The 18989-nt window shown below is 39.8% G+C and overlaps 1 long non-coding RNA gene across 2 annotated transcripts in view; it reads left to right on the top strand.

Annotated features, from left to right (window-relative positions):
- Positions 1 to 1415: 1415 nt before the first annotated feature.
- The window catches only part of LOC128076507 (uncharacterized), a 52303-nt gene continuing 34729 nt past the window's right edge, over positions 1416 to 18989 (top strand). For both annotated transcript variants that reach the window (XR_008204401.1, XR_008204402.1), the window contains exon 1: positions 1416 to 2776. This is a non-coding gene — a long non-coding RNA (uncharacterized LOC128076507). The remainder of the gene's footprint in view (positions 2777 to 18989) is intronic.

Here is an 18989-nt window from a genome sequence, read left to right as displayed (position 1 = left end):
CAGAGCCCTATCCAGCCTGATCTTGAGCGTCTCCAGGGATGGGGCATCCACCATCTCTCTAGGCAATCTGTGCCAATGCCTCACCACTCCTATTATAACTACTTCCTTATATCTGATCTAAATCTCCTTTCTTCCAGTTTGAAATAATTTCCCCCTTGTTCTATCACAACAGACCCCGCTGAAGAGTTTAAGCATAACATTTGAACTGAATGCAGAACTTTAGTGAAATGTTTGGGGAAGGTAAAGATGGTCCTAGCCACCATAGATGCTACTGCTCTCAACAGAATGAATGCAACAGATTTTTATATGACAAATTTTAAAATATGGGTCCATATGACTGCATCAAAGCACTGAGTTCCTCCCAGCACTCTTGAAAGTTGGCCGGTCTGCCAGATCGCACTCATAATGTCAGTATCACAGTGAACAAACATGTGATCAAGGAAAGATGCAAACCCAATCATTGAAATGCAGAGCTCGTTTCCAACATTCATATACAACAGGCAAAAAACAGAGAATAAAGGAACAGTCAGCACAGGACAGGCTGCTCTTCCCTTGGTGCCAGAGCCGTGACAGCACGCACAACCTGAACTGCTGCAGTTCTGCTTAGGATACGTCTTTTCAACACTTATGTCTGTGCGTGTACCTGCTGCTTTGGCACCGTGCGCTGGCTTCTGAGAGCCGACCTCCTCCAGCGAGGTCATCCCTCACCACCAGCTGCCGGAGAGCCGCCAAGAACCGGGCTTCCAGCATCTTCCCGAACACGCACAGGGCGATAGAAATGCGGGCACCTCCGGTGCTGGGCTGGGGGCTGCGCGCACAGGTGGGAGCGAAGCCGCCGCGCCTCCGGAGGCCGCCCCGCTCCCCCCCGCCCGGGGCCGCTGCGGAGCGGCTGTGGGCGGCGCGGGGGCGGGCGCTGCGTGGGCCGCGACGGCGGGGCGCGGACAGGTGGGCTGGCGGGGGGCGGGCCGCGGCCATGTGTAGGCAGCGGAGCGGCTGCGGAGCGGCGGCGGCGGTGGCGTCGGGAGCCCCGGCCCCGCGATAAAAGGGAAGGGGCTGGGCGGCGGGCGGTGCGCGTTGCGGCACTGAGGGGGGGGGGAAGAGCGTGGCTGGGAGGGAGGAAGCGAGCGAAGGAGCCGCCGCCTCCCGCAGGAATCCCGGGCGGGTGGCAGTAGCAGTAGTAATAGCAGCAGCAGCCGGGACGCGCGGCTCCCCCTGGCTGCGCGGCGGCGGGAGGCGGGTGAGCATCGAGAAGCGGCCGCCGCCTCATCCTGCGGCAGCGGCCGGCTCTGCCCGGAGGACGCAGGTGGGTCCGCGGCGGTCGGGCTGAGGGGTGCGGCGGGGGCCCGGACCGGGGGAGGGAGGTTGTGGGGCGGTGCCCGGCACGCACCTGAGAGGGCGGGGGGTGTGGGGGGAGCCGGAGGATTACCTGGGACGAGGCTTTGGGGCACAGACAGGCGACGGGCACAGACGGTGCTTGGCGTTATTGCTTTTAAATCAACGCGTTTATTGAATTTTAGACGATTGACGAGCATCTCATCTTTAAAGATGCGCTTTGCGAGAGCGTTCTTGGAAAATCACGTTTGATTTCAGTTTCTATTCCAGTCTGCGGCTTTCTGATTATTATTATTATTATTATTTTCTTTCTTCGGCTGGCGTAGCGCCGCGTGCGGGGCTCTCCCCGATGGGCGCAGGTCCGCGAGCGGCGGCACTCGCACACACGCGCGGCCGTGGGGAGGGGAGGAGAGATAAGTTACTTTCTGTCTATGAAAGACTTGGTAGTGTTTTCCCTACCATAGCCTCGCTGGGCAGTGCGCTCACGGTGGCTTCCAGAGAAAACGTAAGAGCCATCCTTCGCTGGAACAACGGGGAGTACACGCAGACGTAACGCTAGCGTTCCCCCTGAGATTGCGTTCCGGAACTTCAGTATTCGGCGAAACCCCTGTTCTAAAAGCTTTGCTGTTTTCCAGGAAGAGTTGAGTTTATTTTATCGTATCTTCAGGAAATGGTTAACGTGGGAGTTCTGGGTACTGTGTATTTGGTTTGGGTGTTGGGGCGTAATTCGGCGGAATCTGTGGCGTGCTGCTCAAACTGCAGTGACCACAGAATGAATCGAGAGTCGTTCATCGTTTTAAGAAGTTGAAGATCGCTTTAACTCTGTGATATGTCCCTCTGAATGTTGGCTTCTATTGTATGCATTCTTCACAAGCTGTGTAGGGGCAGCTAAACCATGCGTGAAGCTTACATCTCTGTAAAACTGTGTTCGTTTCTCAGATGGAAGAACAAATCAAATCAGCTTTCATATTTACCAAGTAGTGAAGTGCAAGTGTGTTTGTATTCCCACTGCAGAAATCCCCCCTGCTGTATCTAGGTGTCTGGGTGTCCATAAGGCAACAAGAGATACGTAGAAATCCGTACGGCTCTTAACTGTCTTGGAGAGTTGGAAGTGTTTTGTTGGATTAAATTAGGATTTTTCATCCTTCCTGAAACTGAGTAAAGAGAACATTACAAATGACTCAATTCCAGGATTTTAACACTTTTTTTTTTTTTTTTTTTTCTTTTGCCAAGGGGAATACTTTGGAGTGGTTGTGTCGGAAAGGCAAGTGAGCTGAAATGTTGTGGTAGTAGGATTTGCAGCATTAAATACGGCTCATTTCTCTTGTATGACTACAGGTGGCAGTGTAGAAGCCAAGAACAAAAATTGGCAGAAATTACATTCTGTGTACAAGAGAATGAAGAGTATACTCATGACTAAGCACAGGAACCTGGAAAACCACAGGTATGTGAAGTGATTCATACAACTGCCTACGGTGCCCCCAGTATTCCTGGCGCAATAGGTATTCTTGGATAATTATCTCTTACTGTGACTGCATTAATGATAAGGAAAATGCTATGTCTGATTACTGAAATGAGAAAATAATAAAATACTTTGAATGCAGTGTGTAATGAGAGGTGGGATTTTCAGACTTCTTATGGTGTATGTTAACTATGAAGAATCAGAGCAGAGTTAAGCTGCTTGAAAATTGAGTTAATTTCCTTCTAAATACCTGGATTCTATATTGATAAAGTTGAGTGCAGTTACATCCCTGAATATGCTTGAAATGGAGAAATGTCAAATATTATAGGCATGGAAACCTTCCTGTAGAATCTCTTTATGAACAATGAATAGGAAGCACAAGGAGAATGAGAGATGTAAATAAAGATGTCATTTCAAATACTCATCTGGGTGTGATGCTTTATAATGCTCATTTCTGCTGGGGAGAGGTGGGAGGGAAAGGCAGTGTGTAAGAGCCCATGATTAGCTCTCATCCTTCTAAGAAAAGGGAAGTACCAGGCTACCTGATCTAAATAATCTCTCATTAATTAGGAATATTAGAATACAGCAAAACTTTTCTTGTACACATATGTCATTGTGGACAGCCTGTAGAAATGAGTCCATGGGTTGGCATTCCAGGATTCCTGGGAAGCCAGGGAGGATGGGGTGAACTCAGAGCTGGAGGGGTTTTTGGAACTTGTGAATGAGAATCTATCCTGGTAAGAAGTGATCAGATGCTGCCACCACTGTGTTTATAAATATGTTTGGCTTTTTTTTTTTTTTTTTATACACTTTAGGAAGGCATTCTGTCTAAACCTTTAAATTGCTTTTGAGAGAACATGGTGTTCCCACAAGTTCACAGATGACCAAGTCACCTTGTACAAAGTGAGAACACATTTGCAGACAGTTTATTTCATTGACCGTCATGTTATTGCTCATCACTTGCTTCTGTAAGTTGACCTGCTGAGGCATAGCTGGGGAGGAGGAAGTATGCAGCACTGAGGCCTGTATGGCCATGTAGTTTTCATTGTTGTAACTTATTACACAAAACAGCTAAGCAGTTCATCCAACTTAAATGTGGCTATTCACAAAGGTTTTGAAAAATTTTTCTGATGTAATACAGGTCAGTATATGCTTATGGCTTTGTCAAACAGTGCTGAGCTCATTAGTTTATGCCAGTGTGTTGAGAACAGAAAATGAAACTGTTACAGATACAAAATTTTAATGTAGTCTCCCATTACATCAAGTGTTTGCCAAAATATTAAATAAAACTGTTAACTAAGCAACGTGCTGCTTAAGAGTTCAATCTACAGACACTTCTCTGTGCTAATTAGGAAGTATTGACATCAATGAATGAAACTACTTGTTAAACTGCCTTCTAAAGTCTATAGCAGTTATGTGTTCATAAGATGATTCATAGCATTCAGCAAGTTGTGATGAGTTTCCCTGCCATTACTGGAGATTATGAAGTATCTACTGTATTTGCACTACTTTTTTTTTTTTTTTTTTTTTTTTAAATTAGCTCTAATGGTGGAAAGGGGAATTTTCTATCAACTGAAAGATCAGGCCTATTTTATGAATTCATTAATTACTTTTCTCTTTATTGTATGGTGCAATCTATCATTAACAATAAAATGAAATGTTTAATCATTTTGTCTATAAATACAGCTGTGTGTGCATGAAACTTTCAGGACTTAAGATATTCTTCAGAATTGTGTGAATCATGTCAAGTATGCTATGTTGTATTAGTTGTAACTGAAAGACAAGTTTTCAGTAAGAAACATGAATTTGACATCTAAAACAGCAGAACCAGTAGGTGCTGCTCTTCTTAAGGATACTACAGATATTGCACCTTAGAAAACATCATAGAAAACTGTCCAGTGATTGTTTTGAACTGAAAGCTATGGCTGATTATGCATTTTTGTTGCCTCAGAACTGTGCAAGCCCCTCAAAGCAATCAGTCATTTCACACTAAAATAACAATGAGTGTAATCTGTTAGACTACCAAGTAGGATTGCTTGACTCTCAGCAAAAATGTTTGTTAACATAGGACCATGTCTGAGGCCATTTAGTTTAGGCACTTTAGCTACTCAGACTAATGAGATTGGCTCATTGTCAGCTCTCCAGTTAGAAAAGGGTAGCATTTTATTAATCTTGGCGTTAATACAGCTATTAAAACAATGATATAGATAGCTACAGCACTGGAAGATACTCATTGTAGGCTATTATAACTGAGGGAGACTCTTGTGGAAGTCACATGCTAAGTACATGTATACAGTAAGTATCCTTAGCTAGCAAATGTGTAAAATAAAGCTATGGGGATGTAGTCCTTCAGCCATCTCTAGGTTGGGTGCCTCTGAGCTTATTATACAAGTGTATCCTAATGCAGAAGGATACTGAAATTTTAAGAAATGATACCGAAATTATATTCTGTAGATGATACCTTTCTTTTAGGTGATGGCCCAGTTTCCTTATTCTCTAAGAATACTCTTCCATGGTGTTGATCTTCAATGACAGGAGTGGATCTCCTGTTGTAGTAAGGTGTAGTTAAGTAGAGTGCAAGTGGATTTATGATGCTGAAAGGGAGCACATCATAGCCTTCCAACTGCATGCCAAACTGACTGACACCAGGAGAAGACTAGACTATCTCAGTACCTTATATGAGGATGGAAAGTGCATATTGATCAAGAAGATGCAACCTTTGGGGCTGAAAGTCCTTAACGCTGCTACATGTTGGATAGAAGTTGACAAAAATTATAGAAAACAGTGTAGAATTGCTTGAACAAAATTAAGACCTGTTTAGAGAGAAGCCTGGAAGGATGGATGGTCAGATTAAAGTCGAAGAGTTGCTATGCAGCATCTAGAAATCTAGAACCAGGTATTTAGTCTCTCCATTTTATTTTTTTAAGTTACTGATGGTATAGATGTGCCAGAGATAAGCTAGCAGGATGCACATTAAGATGTCTGAAAAAGCCTGGTAAGAGGACAGGCCAAAGGAATAAGATACTTGCAGCCAGTCTGGAAATTAAAGGTATTGATCAGAGATCCAGAACAAGTAAATCTAACAGCTTCTTCTCTGATGCTTTAAAAAATTACAAAAAAAAAAAAAAAAAAAAAAAAAAAAAAAAAAGCTTGGATAAGCAGCAGAATAGTCTATAAGATATATATATCCTTCAAAAACTTGTCTGGTCACTTCTGCTATTGCCTCCTAAAAGAAAAGTAATAAATGTGAAACTTGGATGAATTCAGAACAAAATACACAGTAAGGACAGTGAAAGTCTGAGTGATTTATAAAACATCAAAAAGCTTGTCAGAAGTCATCTTTAAAAACATCAGAAAGGGAAGAGCCATTGGGCCAATAGATGGCTGAGAATTGTAGTGCTCAAAGAAGATTGCACTACACTAGAGTTACTGATGTGAGTTGTTCATATTTGCTGTGCAGGGATACTGAATTCGCCAAAGAGCTGTAGATCTCCCGGTGTAAAATACTGAACTAGTGGGTATGGTGCTTAGTCTTGCAGAATTGCTTTGTGCTAGTGGAGTTGAAGTCAGTAAATGTGATGTCAGTTTTTAAGAAGGCTACCAGGCAGCTTATAGGAAAGAACAGGACAAGTATGTCATTCATACCATCCAGTTTGCTAGTGACTGTAACAAAGAAGAGAAGTAATGGATCTCTGGGCAAATTTGCTCTATCAGGAGAGAGTCAGCACTGTCTCTGTAGAGCTGCTTCATCAGTCTGGGTTCTCTGAAGACACTGATGTTGTAAGTGTAAAATCTAGCTGATGCAGCAAGCTTGGGTTTCCAAAAGTTTTTTTGAGAAAGACTCACCTATGGTGCTTAGCAAAATGAAACTGCTATGACATAAGAGGAAAGTCCTCTCCTAGACTTACAACTCGTTGAAAAATAGGCTAGGAATAAATGATATGTTTTTATAGCAAGGACAGCAAAAATAAAAGTCAATTATGAAGAACTCAGGAGGGATCTTGTGATACTTGGTAACTAGGGATGAAGTAGTAGATGAAGCTGATACTGATAAGATGAAGTAATGCAAAGGACAACAATCCTACTATTTACTAAAGGAAGATATTTAGTAGAGAGCTTGCCTCAGTAAATCCAAGCACCAGTTAATTATTCAGAACTGTTACTAAGGAAGAATAGCAGAGTAACAGAACAGAAAACTGCTTTGCAGTTTGTGAACTCCATGCTTTGTCTTGACCTCTGCGTGCAGTTCTGATCCCTGTATTTAAAGGAAGGGGTGATGAAAAGGGGCTTGGTGGTAGAAGTAGAAATGGGTGGCATGATGATAAAGAGCAATTAAATAGCTTAGTAATATTCAGCTGTACAAAGAAACAGCTGAAGGTGAAAATGATAAAAATCTATGTAGGAGCATAATGGAAAAGGTGAGTAGGTTATGCTCAGTAACCATCTCCTGTAGTACAAGACCCAGAAGGGATAAAATAAAATTATCAGGTGGCAGATTCAGAACAAAATAAGAGGTTGCGTTTTTCTTGCACCAAGTAGTTTAACTGTGAACCACTAGAAGTTCAGCTGAGTTTGGGCATCCAGTACAAAAGCACCATCTCATGCTTAAAAGAATAAGCCACAGTTTCTTGAGAGCAGGGAGGATCGTGAGGTGCTTTCCCTGTTTCAATGCATTTCCATGGACCTCTGTTCCTAACCTCTGTGAAAGATGCAATATTTGGGATAGGTGTATCTTTGGTTTGGCTGAATACAGCAGTTAATATGTAAAACAAAACTAGTAGCAGTCCCTTGGACAAAGCACTGACTATATGCCTCTCCTGATACACTAAGGACATTTTCTTTATTTTATTAGGGCTAATAACTTCTTAACTGCTTTTGTTTTAAGACTACTGGTCCTCGTTGTACCAAATTGATACTTCAAGTTTAGTGCCCATGTGATGGACGTGATATCTCTTTGTTCTGAGGTGCCAGTATTCAGTGCTTGCCTAAATTTATTGGGTGCTTATTGAAGTTTATCTTCAGATCAACTGAATTAAAAACCTAACTGCAAAAAATAAAGTTTAAGTTGGGAGAATTGGAAGCAGGTTTACCTGCATAATAAAATGCTTATCTATATATTAAAAGGAAAAAAATTTTGAGTCATAAATACAGAATCATGGAATCCTTAGAATTGGAAGAGATCTCTTCAGGCCACCTAGTCCAACTCCCCTGCAATGAACAGAGAAATCGCAGCTAGATCAGCTTGCCTATGGCTTTATTCAGCCTCACCTTGGAAGTCTCCAGGGGAAGGAGTAAATATGGAAGGTAAAATTCCTATTTCCTATTAATAGGATAAGATTATATCTAGGTTTTTGCCTTATCCAAACTTTAAGGGCTAAAGGTACATTACAGTGAATAAGGACTTGGAGAAAACGGGTTATTAAGAACAAAGGGTAACTTGACTCTTAAGTGTTAAAATTGCATTTAAATATTAAAAGAATGTAGAAGTTACAGAAGAATTATTGACTCATACAACTCAAATGACAAATGGAACTAGGGGAAAAAAAATAATATGATGAGTCTGGGAAGAAAAATCTCCCAGTGCAGTGTCCTACAAGCATATGTCAGTACAACCAGCAGAGTCCTGCAAGCCGTAACGAGTTAGGGAATAGATGTTGGAGTATATTCAAAGGCTGACTTTAGCTGAGGAAAGTTACAGAATCACAGAATCACAGAATTGTAGGGGTTGGAAGGGACCTCCAGAGATCATCGAGTCCAAACCCCCTGCCAAAGCAGGTTGTAGTTGTTCCCTACACCAAGTTAGTTGTCTTGGGTTCCTGTGGGCAGTCACAGCATATCAGCATCTTCAGTGAATGACATGGGGCATCTACGGCCAGTTTCTACTCTTTATCCTCTAGAGGAGCCTTTCCCTGTCCACACAGGCCATAGATTGACAAAGGAGACACAGACTGCTGGCCCTGCTGAGTTCAAGTTACCCTTTCTATGCAATCATTCTGTGTGCTAGCATGAGACCTGATTTTTCTAGATGTTTTAGTAGGTCATTTTTCTTTTCCAGTGTTACTAGAATAAAAATACACAGGAAGACAATAGTATCTAAGCCCATTTTTAAACCTTAAGTGAAGAAAAGGTTATTTCAGACTTCCTAAAATTCAGGTTGTCCTGCAGGTTTCTATATTTGCATGACAGAGTTGATCATGTTAAAAATAAGAATAAAAACAAAAAAAAAAAAAAGAAAAGTAAAATCAGAGATTTTTCTGAAGCAAAAAGATTAAATCACACAGAGAAATTATATGAAGTTTTTTAAACTACTAATGCTGGGTAATAGAACATGTTTGGATATGTATCCCTCCAAACACCCTCACACATTCTTGTTTCTCACCAATGGAAGGAGAATCAGTTTTCTCAGGATCTCTTCGAGCACTGGTTAGAGGTTTTCTATCTATTGAACAGTAGAAAGCATACTTCAAACTCTTTTTTTTTTTTCTTTTTTTTCTTTTTTTTTTTTTAGTTTAGTTTATTTTGATTTCCTATAGTGGAATATGATGCAAAACAAATAAAATATAAGAAAAAAAAATCTCAGTTCTGCCTCTGTTGACTTATGCAATAAAGTAATGATGCTGAACCAGTGGCAGTCTGACATTAAAAGAGAATTTATACATCAGTAAGACCAGACATCCTAAAACAAATTTTTATTAGTGCTGTACTCTGGGAGTTAGATTTCCAAATAATTTAAAACTGTACTTTAAAATGTAAGGCATGGTCTTAAACAGAAAAGAGTTTACAAACAGCCAAGCACACCTCTCAAGTAGTATTTATCCCAGTGTTATCTGAGGAAATGGATGCTTCCATGCATCTTTTATTGCATGAAATCAGTTCTTTGGAAGCTGCTTCAGTTGGATTTTTCTGATGCAAAGTCCTCTGAGAAGACTGAGAACGCTGCATTGTTCAGTATGGTGAAACATCTGCATATGCACTAAACCTTTTTTATTTTCTTTTAAATGGTAACTGGGCTTGATGTTTTTCTTCTTTTTTTCTTCCTTCTCCTTTTTTGTTTTGGAGATGGTGCCTGGCTCTGCAGTTATACTTTAATGCTCTGCAAATAGTTGATTGTATTTGTTAGTTTTCATCTGGATTGTTCTTGCTGTTCCTGATAGTTGAAGTGGTTGTGCACTCTAAAATGAAAATAATAATAATTCTGAAGTCAAAATGAAAATCACATGCTGTCCTTGACTCAGATTTCAGTTATACAAAGACTGCGTTGCTCACAAATGAAGCTGTAAACTCTTAGGGAACCATAGATAAAATGGAAGCCAAAACTCAAAGCAAAACTAAACAACTGCTTATCGGATCTGTTCAGTGGCTGGGAGTAGACATACTTCTGACATCACGTCCTGCAGCCTTGTGTCTTGCTGGTTCCTGAAATGCAAGTCTGCAAGTTTAAGGGGATGAAATTGTTGCAGACCACTTTTTGTCCTTTCAGATGTGCCTCCTATTATATTTATGTTTCACTGCTCTTTCCCCCAGCCCTATTTTGCAGTTTTACTGTTAACCATCATCTAAATGCCTAGATATTATACTTGATTGTTTATGTTGACTCATCTCATTATTTTATGAAACTTCTAAATACCATCTCCCTCTTTCCTTCTCTTCACCCACAGGTAAATTATGATTCCAATGAATATTTAGTAGTGTATGAAAGATATAGACATAACATTAACTCAAGTTTGGCCACTTTAGAAAGTTTAAATATGTTTTTATTTCACATGTTCAGTGAGAAAAAGTTGGACTAACTAAAATGGTAATGTGCTAAATCAGTTTTTGGTGAGAAACGTCTTACAAAGGTTGTTTGGTTCAACATATTTTACCTTGCAAAATAAATGAGCATATGATTGCTAACGGAGACCAAGCCAGTACTGGCAACTTCTTTACCAATGTCATCTCAGTTACTTTCTGATGTGGGCATTTGCATATTGAATTGGGAGTTTGTAAAGGTGAAAGTGCCTGTAGAGTATGTTTAAGATGCTTTTGAACAGGATTGTTCTGTTGAATGCTTCCTGATCCCTCAGACTGTAGCTTAAGTAACTTACAAATTCCTTTGCACTCTTGGTTTAATACAAAATGACCCTGTGAACAGACTGCTGGAAAAATCTGCCGACAAAAGAACCTTCTGATTTTTCTGTACTAGTGCTGTAGCCAAGAGGTCAGTAATGGCTACACTTGCTCTCACTTTTCTGTAATCCAGGTCTTTGCAGCACAGCTTCCGTTGAGTGTATGAAAGACAAGGTTGTTGACCCCACAGATGGTAACTAGAAGATCAGGTTGCCATAGGTAGAGATGTTGGCTTATTTTGTGACTGTGCTGCGCGCAAGAGGTTGTTCTATCAGAGAAGCAGTTAAATTACCTCCCTGCTTTTCCTTCAAACCACTTGAAGAGAGTTTAGCTCATCTGTGGGAAAAATAAACACAGGTACAATTCATAGAACCATTTGAGTTGGAAAAGATGTTCAAGATCATCAGTTCCAACCACCGGCCTGACCTACAGAGTCCTACCACTAAACCGTATCTCTTAGTGCCATACCTTCACATCTCTTAAACATCTTCCAGGATGGGGATTCTACCTCTTCCCTGGGCAGCGCACTCCAATGCTTATCCATTTCTCTAGATTAGATAGCAGGAGGAAATTTTTTACTCAGAGGATGGTGAGGTTCTGGAACAAATTGCCCAGAGAAGTCTGAATGCCCAATCCCTGGAGGTGTTCAAGGCCAGTTTGGATGGGCAGCCTGAGCTGACTGATCACAGCCCTGTCCACATCATGGGAGATAGGTCTAGGTGAAGTCCTTTATGGTCCTTTCTAATTCCAGTGAGAAAATTCTTCCTGATATCCAGTCTAAACTACCCCTGGCACATCTTGAGCATGTCTCCTTGTGTCTTACTACTTGAGAAAATAGACCTCCACCCTCCTTGCTGCAACCAGAAATAGTTTTGTGTTCTGGATGACAGGCGAGAGTAAGGCCCTGGACTATAGCACAGGGTCAAAGCTATGATGAGATTTAAGGTTGGTGTCTGCACTTAAACCTAGATTGTTTCCAGCTTTGCGTGGACATTTTAGATTGTTCTGATGCCTAGATCTTCTCATTACTTAGATAAGGAAACCATCTATCAACTCTGCAACTCTGGCTTCCATTGTTTGGGGATCAACCTGCCATCAAGTAGGGACAGTATTGTATGTCTTTTAGTGGAGATTTTTATTTCATCCTGTGTTGGGACCAATGCTGGTAAGGTGGGCTGTCAAGGAAATGCAGTATCCAGGGACAGCAACTGTGCTGGGGCAGTATGTTTTCTTATCCTGTTTCATCAGACATAACTAACTTTAACTGACTTTAACTCCAAAAGACTGTCAGTAATCCATAGCTGTGTCCAGCTAAAATGTGAGATCTGCTGAACATTGTCCGTATGATCTTGTACAAATCCTTGTCTGTTTCTGTCACAATTGCAGGAGTATTTTTCAAAAAAAAAATTTTTTTTTACATCATCACTAGAAATTATGGCTGCTGAGGATGTAGAGACCAAAAGCAGAGCTGTAACCTCACTTTTTATTTGAATCTGGTCTATATGTGAACATTTCAAAAAGAAAAATTGCTAGCTAGATGTAATTTTGTGAATTCAAAGTAGTTCTTTGAATTGCTGGGCAGTTGAGAAGAGATCTTGTCTCACTGGTATAAAATCAGAGGTGTTTTTTGGAACTCTTCCAAATGTCACATTTTAGCTGCATATTTAGACTCCAACATGTAAAAATTTGTGAATTCCATCATAGAGATATTCAGTTCTCACATGAAGTTACATGGGACACCATGATTAACATGAAAGAAGATATGTAAATAAGACTCTTCAGGGTTTGAAGTCCTGCTGGTTTGTATAAAGAGTTATATTTCATCTGCTCTATCATGTTTTGTTTCCAGAGGTCTTAAACTTTTAAAATCAGGACCAGTTTCTTTTGGATGAATACCACGCCTCTGTTATTGATTCTTCTATTTAAAATTCTAACTTTTAAGTTTGAGCTTCAGCATTGTCCTATGGAGCCAAAAAATAATGTCATGAATTTCTTGCAGAAAGATCTTGTGAATCTTTCACAATGTTTTTCAGTGAAAAGAGGCTTTTTTTTTTTTTTTTTTTTTTTTTTTTTTTTTATTTGAACCATTTCCTTTTTTCATTTTTTCCATTGTTATTTGGTTTCATTGCAGGCAAAATGTGAAAAACTTCAACCTGAAGAAGGATTGTTTTGCATTTATAGAACCGGGGCATGGAGGAGAGTGGTAGTGGTATTTGCTAAGGAAGTAGAAAACATTTAGTAGGTAGCAGTCATTCCAAGAAGTCCACTGTTAGGTCTTTGATTCAGCAAATTGTAGAAAGCTCATATGAATTTGAAGCCAAGTGGACTACTTACTTACTTGCTTACATACTTTACTGAGCTTTTCATGAACTATGACTGGTTCAGTAATTACTTTGATTTATTTTAATGATTGAAGTTAAAAAAAAAAGATGCATCCCACAAAAATTCCCTTTTGATTTATTTCTCATTAATTATGTAATATCTTGGAATATAGTGAAGAGCTGATCAAGCCTGTGGATGATATGAAGCTATGAAGCTGAAAAATTCTTAGGGAGTTAGAATTAAATCAAACTTAGCTGTGAGGCTTTGGGGGAGTGGTATGGTGTAAATAATGATGTTTAAGAAAGAAAAAGCATATAGCCATTATCAAATGCACAAATATTAGGTATCTTGATGGTTGCTGGTATTTGGGCAAAAATGTTGATGATTGCATTAGAGGTTAAGTGGTAGGCATGGTTCTCTTTACCTCCTCACATTTCATGTTCATTAGGTACTTCATGGTTTCTGCAGTCTGAGATTGTGGCACAAATTTATCAAAAGGCCTAGGGAATACAATCAAAAGGGGGAAGATGGACCAGGCAAGATACGATACTTGAATATAAAGAATGTTGCTTTTAAAGTTTTGTGAAATGAGTCTTTATACATGGTTCCAGATTTTCATCTGAAATCAGTTAGCTGCTCTCCTGGTTGTTGGTTTTTTTGTTTTTTGTTTTTTTTCCTGTTATTTTGCAGTGGTCTGTCAAAATATGTCCATCTAGTTGTCCAAATTTGAACTAGGGAATATTTTGTTCAGAAAATGCAATGGATTTTCATCCCTTGAGTTTGTTTGTTTTGGTTTGGTTTTATACAGAACTGATAGCCAGTTTCATCTCTTAGACTGTTAAAAACAAAGTAGAACAGGACTTTCCTTGGGTGATGGTTCTGTCTTTTCTTGGTTATGTGATGAATAAAATGTTGCTGTGTTAGCGCTGAAGTTTGTAGGTACTTCTGTCTACTCTAGTCAAATGTCCTTTTACCTTTTCCATTGCCAGCATGTATTATTCCAAAGCTATTATGAGAAGCTTCTCTTCTTTATTTCAATGAATTAATTCCTTCCCCTTCTCTCCCCTCCCCTCCCATCCCCTCCCCTGTCCTCTTGATTCCACTAATATAAGTCTAGTAGGAACACTGTGTTTCCTCTCTGGCTAATGGAAAATTATTGGGGTTTCTAGGGCAATTCTGATTTTCCAATTTAGGCTTTTTTTTTTCTGAATTGCACTCCAGAGAAAGCCACAGCTTCTGCAGATGATGCCAGCCCAATTAATCCTGTGTATTGTTTCCACATTCCTGTAAATGAGGAGCACAGGCAGCTTTCTAGTTCTTATAGCTGCAGCAGAACTGGTTTTTATGGCCTCTGGTGAAGATGTAGATCTCCCTGCCCATGGAAGTTAGATGTATCAGGAGAGGAGAAATAAAATGAATGCTTGAGAATTATGACTTTTTATTGGATTGTAGAGTGCATGTATTTATGTCGGCTTGAACTGTGTATACTTGATAAAAAATACAGGCTATAAGCTTGAGTTGTGTTTCAGTTTGTAGTCACTGCTGGAAATTGAAGAACCCCAAGTGTTTAGCAGAAGTTTTCTCAGTGTGACTGTTATATATTTGCTCTTCAAGTAGGTGGTGGCTGATGTCATAGGCTTCATAATGTAGAAATTGCCTTTTATCATAGTGCTGAAGAATCCACCCTGCTTTGAGGTATAAAAAACTGCATTTCTATCTAATCTGAATTCAACAGCCTCCTGAAGCAGGTACAGAGCTAAAATGTGTGATACTGTTGCTAGTGAACTCATTTTAACGTAGTTCCATTCTCATAGTATATCCCCATCCTCATTTTTGCTCTGGAAAAAGTTGGGAATGCTACTGAAACAGAGCTACCATCGAGATCTTAGAGACCATCTTACTCGTCCCTTCATGCTGGCTGCCTACAGGCTACTACTGAATCAGTGGTTCGATGATATTAAGGTTATATACAGTCTTTCACAGTGTGTAGATCCTGAGAATTTTAGTATAAATTAGCATCTCTGCTTTCAAATTGCGTATTGTAGAATAAGAAATGCTGAACAACGCATGAAGCATTTGCCGTGCGTTCTTTTGCGTTCTCTTGGTTCGCTAATTCAGAAAGCTTACCTCAAATCTGTATGCCTGTGTTTCTTAAAGCTGAATTCCAGGATCACATTTGTAACACTTCTCATGTTATTTATACCCTATTTAATTCCCACAGAAACCCAAATGATAGGCTGATTATCTTCATAGCATTTTTCAGTTTTCAGTCTGAGTGGGTTTAATATTTGCACTTCACAACTTTGGTATTCTTTTACATACTTTTTTTTCTACATTTCCATATATGTTTTCGTTTTTTGTTTTGTATTTTCATTTTTTGTTATTTTTTCCACATACAATGGGGGAGGACTGAGGGTGATGGAAGTACAGGAAGACTTGCAGAGAAGCATTATTTTGTGAGGCTGAGAATTAAATTGTTTATTTAATGTTAATAATTTGCTTAATACTGCACCCAAAGTCTTGGTAAAGAAAAAAGACTTGGGGAATTCCTTTAAAAAGTGATACGAGTATAGGAAAGAATGTTAACAGACAGTGATTAATTACTTCATTGCAAGAGGGGAGCTTTTTGTATCTCTTTTTGGTTTGAAATGAGTTGCCATATATTGAGAAGGCAGAGACTGGCAAAAGACTTTCCTGTCTTACTAAGCTGTGAGATCAGGAAATAACTAAATTTACCACGGGGAGTTTACCTAACTAACCACAACCTTTTACTAATATGTTCATTTTGTCCTCACATACAAATTTTGAAATAAAAATGCCAGTAGTCGTGTGTCACTGATGGGAAGTAAAAGGCAATATTTTGGTCATAATTGGTAGGAGGTGAGACTGATATTCACATGAATTTTCCCCAATTACAGAATGAGCACAAAATATTTCATAGAAAATTAAATTATTTCTAAGAAATTTTAACATCGCAACCTGGCATTTGGAAATGCTTGTGCTTTCCCAGTCTTAATGTTTTGTCTAGAAAAGTGGTTTTTCTTTTTAATAGGAAACGTTAGTTGTTTTAAATGTTAAATATTTTCTTTTAATTTCAGTCTTCAGCTAAAAACCTAAGACAGCCCTCAAAATCTTGTTTTTAAGGTCAGAAATATCTTTAAGCTCTTTTAAAACCCATTGGTATACCACAGGACCAAAATTTGCTCTCTGATGATTCTGCAGTGGTCAATATCTTACAAAAAATGAAGAGGATGACAGAGAATCATCTCTTTGGTACTACGCTTAAGCAGTCGCTTGTCCTTATTGATCATTTATGCAGATTTAATTCCTGAAAAGAGACTTGGTCTTTATCCCTTAAATCGCATAAGCTTTCAATATGTCTTTTCCAATTTTTGTAGCATCTTCTGGACTCAGTTCCAGTGTCTGTTTCATAGTATTGGCCTCAATATACATTGAAAAATCAAGACTGGCAAATTTATTTCTGTTGGGTGTCTTTGTTTGCCATAACATTGCAAGGCACAATTGTGAAACAATTTCTTCAGTGGCCTAAAACCTTTATGAGGCTAATTGTGATCCAGATGGCAGTCCTAGGCTTCCAGTGTGCACTGACTTTCTGTGTTCTTAGAGAAGTGTGACCTCACATTCACGTTATTTTTTGCCTTTACTGTTTGTTTTTTGTTTATACAATCAAGAATTTGGGAGAAATACCGGGCTTGACTGGAGATACTCTCTTCTTATAGAGAGTATCTGAGCTTTAGATATGATTATACTGAATGAGCTTTAAGAGTAAAAGAACAGGCCTACATTGTATGTTCTTTAATTCCTTGATTTCACAGTTGTGTAAAAATGAGTTTGTCTACATGGATGCTTACTTAAATTTGACATTACACTTTGCAGTTAAGTCAGTGAGCTGCACTTTCCATTTATATGGAGAAAAACTAGAAAAAGTTTACTTTTTTTTTTTTTTCCCACAAACTCTAGAAACTGTTAGGAACTTGGGAACACCCCTGTTCCCAGTTTGCCCCTTCGCAGTCAACTACTTTCTTTCCAATAAGTTAGATTTGTTTTGTTCTTAAGCTAGAAGGTAGCCATGTAGACTACTATCACTTTCTTGTGTGACCTTCACCCCCTGCATTCACTTGTCTGGGGTGCCTTAGGGCTAAGGTGCAGGAACTAGCCTGGCTGGGTGACTGCAAAGCCAGGATCATCTGGAGGAGATGAAGTGATGGGAGCTGCCTTGCTTGGCATCTGGGCTCCATTTTGCCTGATGGCTTATAATAATTTGTCTTCTGAGTGTGAGTGAGGAGATGAAATTTCCTGACTCTTTGCCCAACTGATATTTCATACCTTCTTTTATCCAGTATATAACTTATGTTTGGGAATGATTTCTTATGAAATAACACCGTAGTGTGTGGCATCTTGTATTAAACCAAGGTTTCATAGCTTACGCTCTGTGCTTATAGAACCACTTTCCTGAGCCTTTCAACTGCTCAGTTCTGCTTACAGGTCAAATAACTCTCTTCTAGTGTTCTGGATTATTGAAATGACTTTGGAAATGCAATGTCAGTTTAAATTAAAACAGACATTCGTCTTTTCTGCAGGTCCTTCATCTTTCTTGAACTTTTCATATCTTTCTGAAGCCTGTGTCTGGTAGTCTGTAATTAAACCTAGGGAGGCTAAACCCAGGCCTCTTAAAGCTCTTTCTCTAGCATCAGTCCAATATGTTCCACTGTCTCTGTGTCATGGATGATGTCAATGGCAATGGTAGGTTAATAAGTACTGGAAAACCTTGCAAACTGTGCAAGGTCCTAGAAGTCCTAGAAGAGCTGCCTCACAAATTTGGGAGGAGAGGCGGACAGCTTTTCTTTGCGTACTGTGTAAGATGAAATGTTGCCCTCTGAGATGTACAGCCTCCATGTACTAATGGAGGGTGACATTTTTGGGGTCTTACAGGGCAAACACCAGGTGAGGCATCATTATGTTTGGCAGTGCCACATCGCTACAACTATTTTGAGTGTGGGATGGAGTTTTGAGGGGCTGGCAGAGTTGTTGGTTCTCCTCAACTACACCAGTTTGTTAGCTGGTCATGAACAGCAGTTCTTCAGAAAGTGTTGAACACTGGAGAATCAAGTCGTGGTGGGAATAGTGGGACCGTATTATCTGTCCCTCTAGAATATCAAATTGCTTACCCTAGAAAACCACTTTCTGGTTGACAGGGGAGTTGAAAAACTGCACACAGGCTTCATTTGTTCTTTATCTTGTCTCTTTGGGGAGAGGGAGCAGCGATGCAAAGCAAAAGAATGGTCTTGTCATGGGGAACCAGGGAGAGGCAAAGACGAATGAGCAGCAGAGTCCATTGTGCAGAGTGTATTCAGACAAGATGGCATTGAATGGTACTGAACAAGGTACAAGACCTTACAGTTTGGTATTATTTGGAATTGCAAGAATGCTGCCATGGTACCATGGATATTCTTGTGCTGTATAGTATATTGTTGTGTATGGAGAAGGCCCAGTCTTATGCAGTAGAAGAGGAGCAGTTGCACTTCGTTGCAAAGGCTGCATAGATTGCCGAGCTGTAGATACACTCAGTTTCTAGAGAAGGTAGTGGAAAAGGATGATGACAAACCTTGGAGCGTATAGAACAACTGCTGTGGTGTTAAATCAACTTATTACAGAAGAAAAAAAAAAAAAAAAAAAAAAAAAAGATGCATGCTGCGATTGAGTTATGCTACGTTGAGTTTTTGAGACTTGCGTGTGCAGCATA

The sequence above is a fragment of the Tympanuchus pallidicinctus genome, unplaced genomic scaffold (assembly GCF_026119805.1).
Source record: "Tympanuchus pallidicinctus isolate F22 unplaced genomic scaffold, pur_lepc_1.0 scaffold14, whole genome shotgun sequence".
Classification (NCBI taxonomy): domain Eukaryota; kingdom Metazoa; phylum Chordata; class Aves; order Galliformes; family Phasianidae; genus Tympanuchus; species Tympanuchus pallidicinctus.
This window is presented reverse-complemented; position numbering and strand designations above follow the sequence as displayed.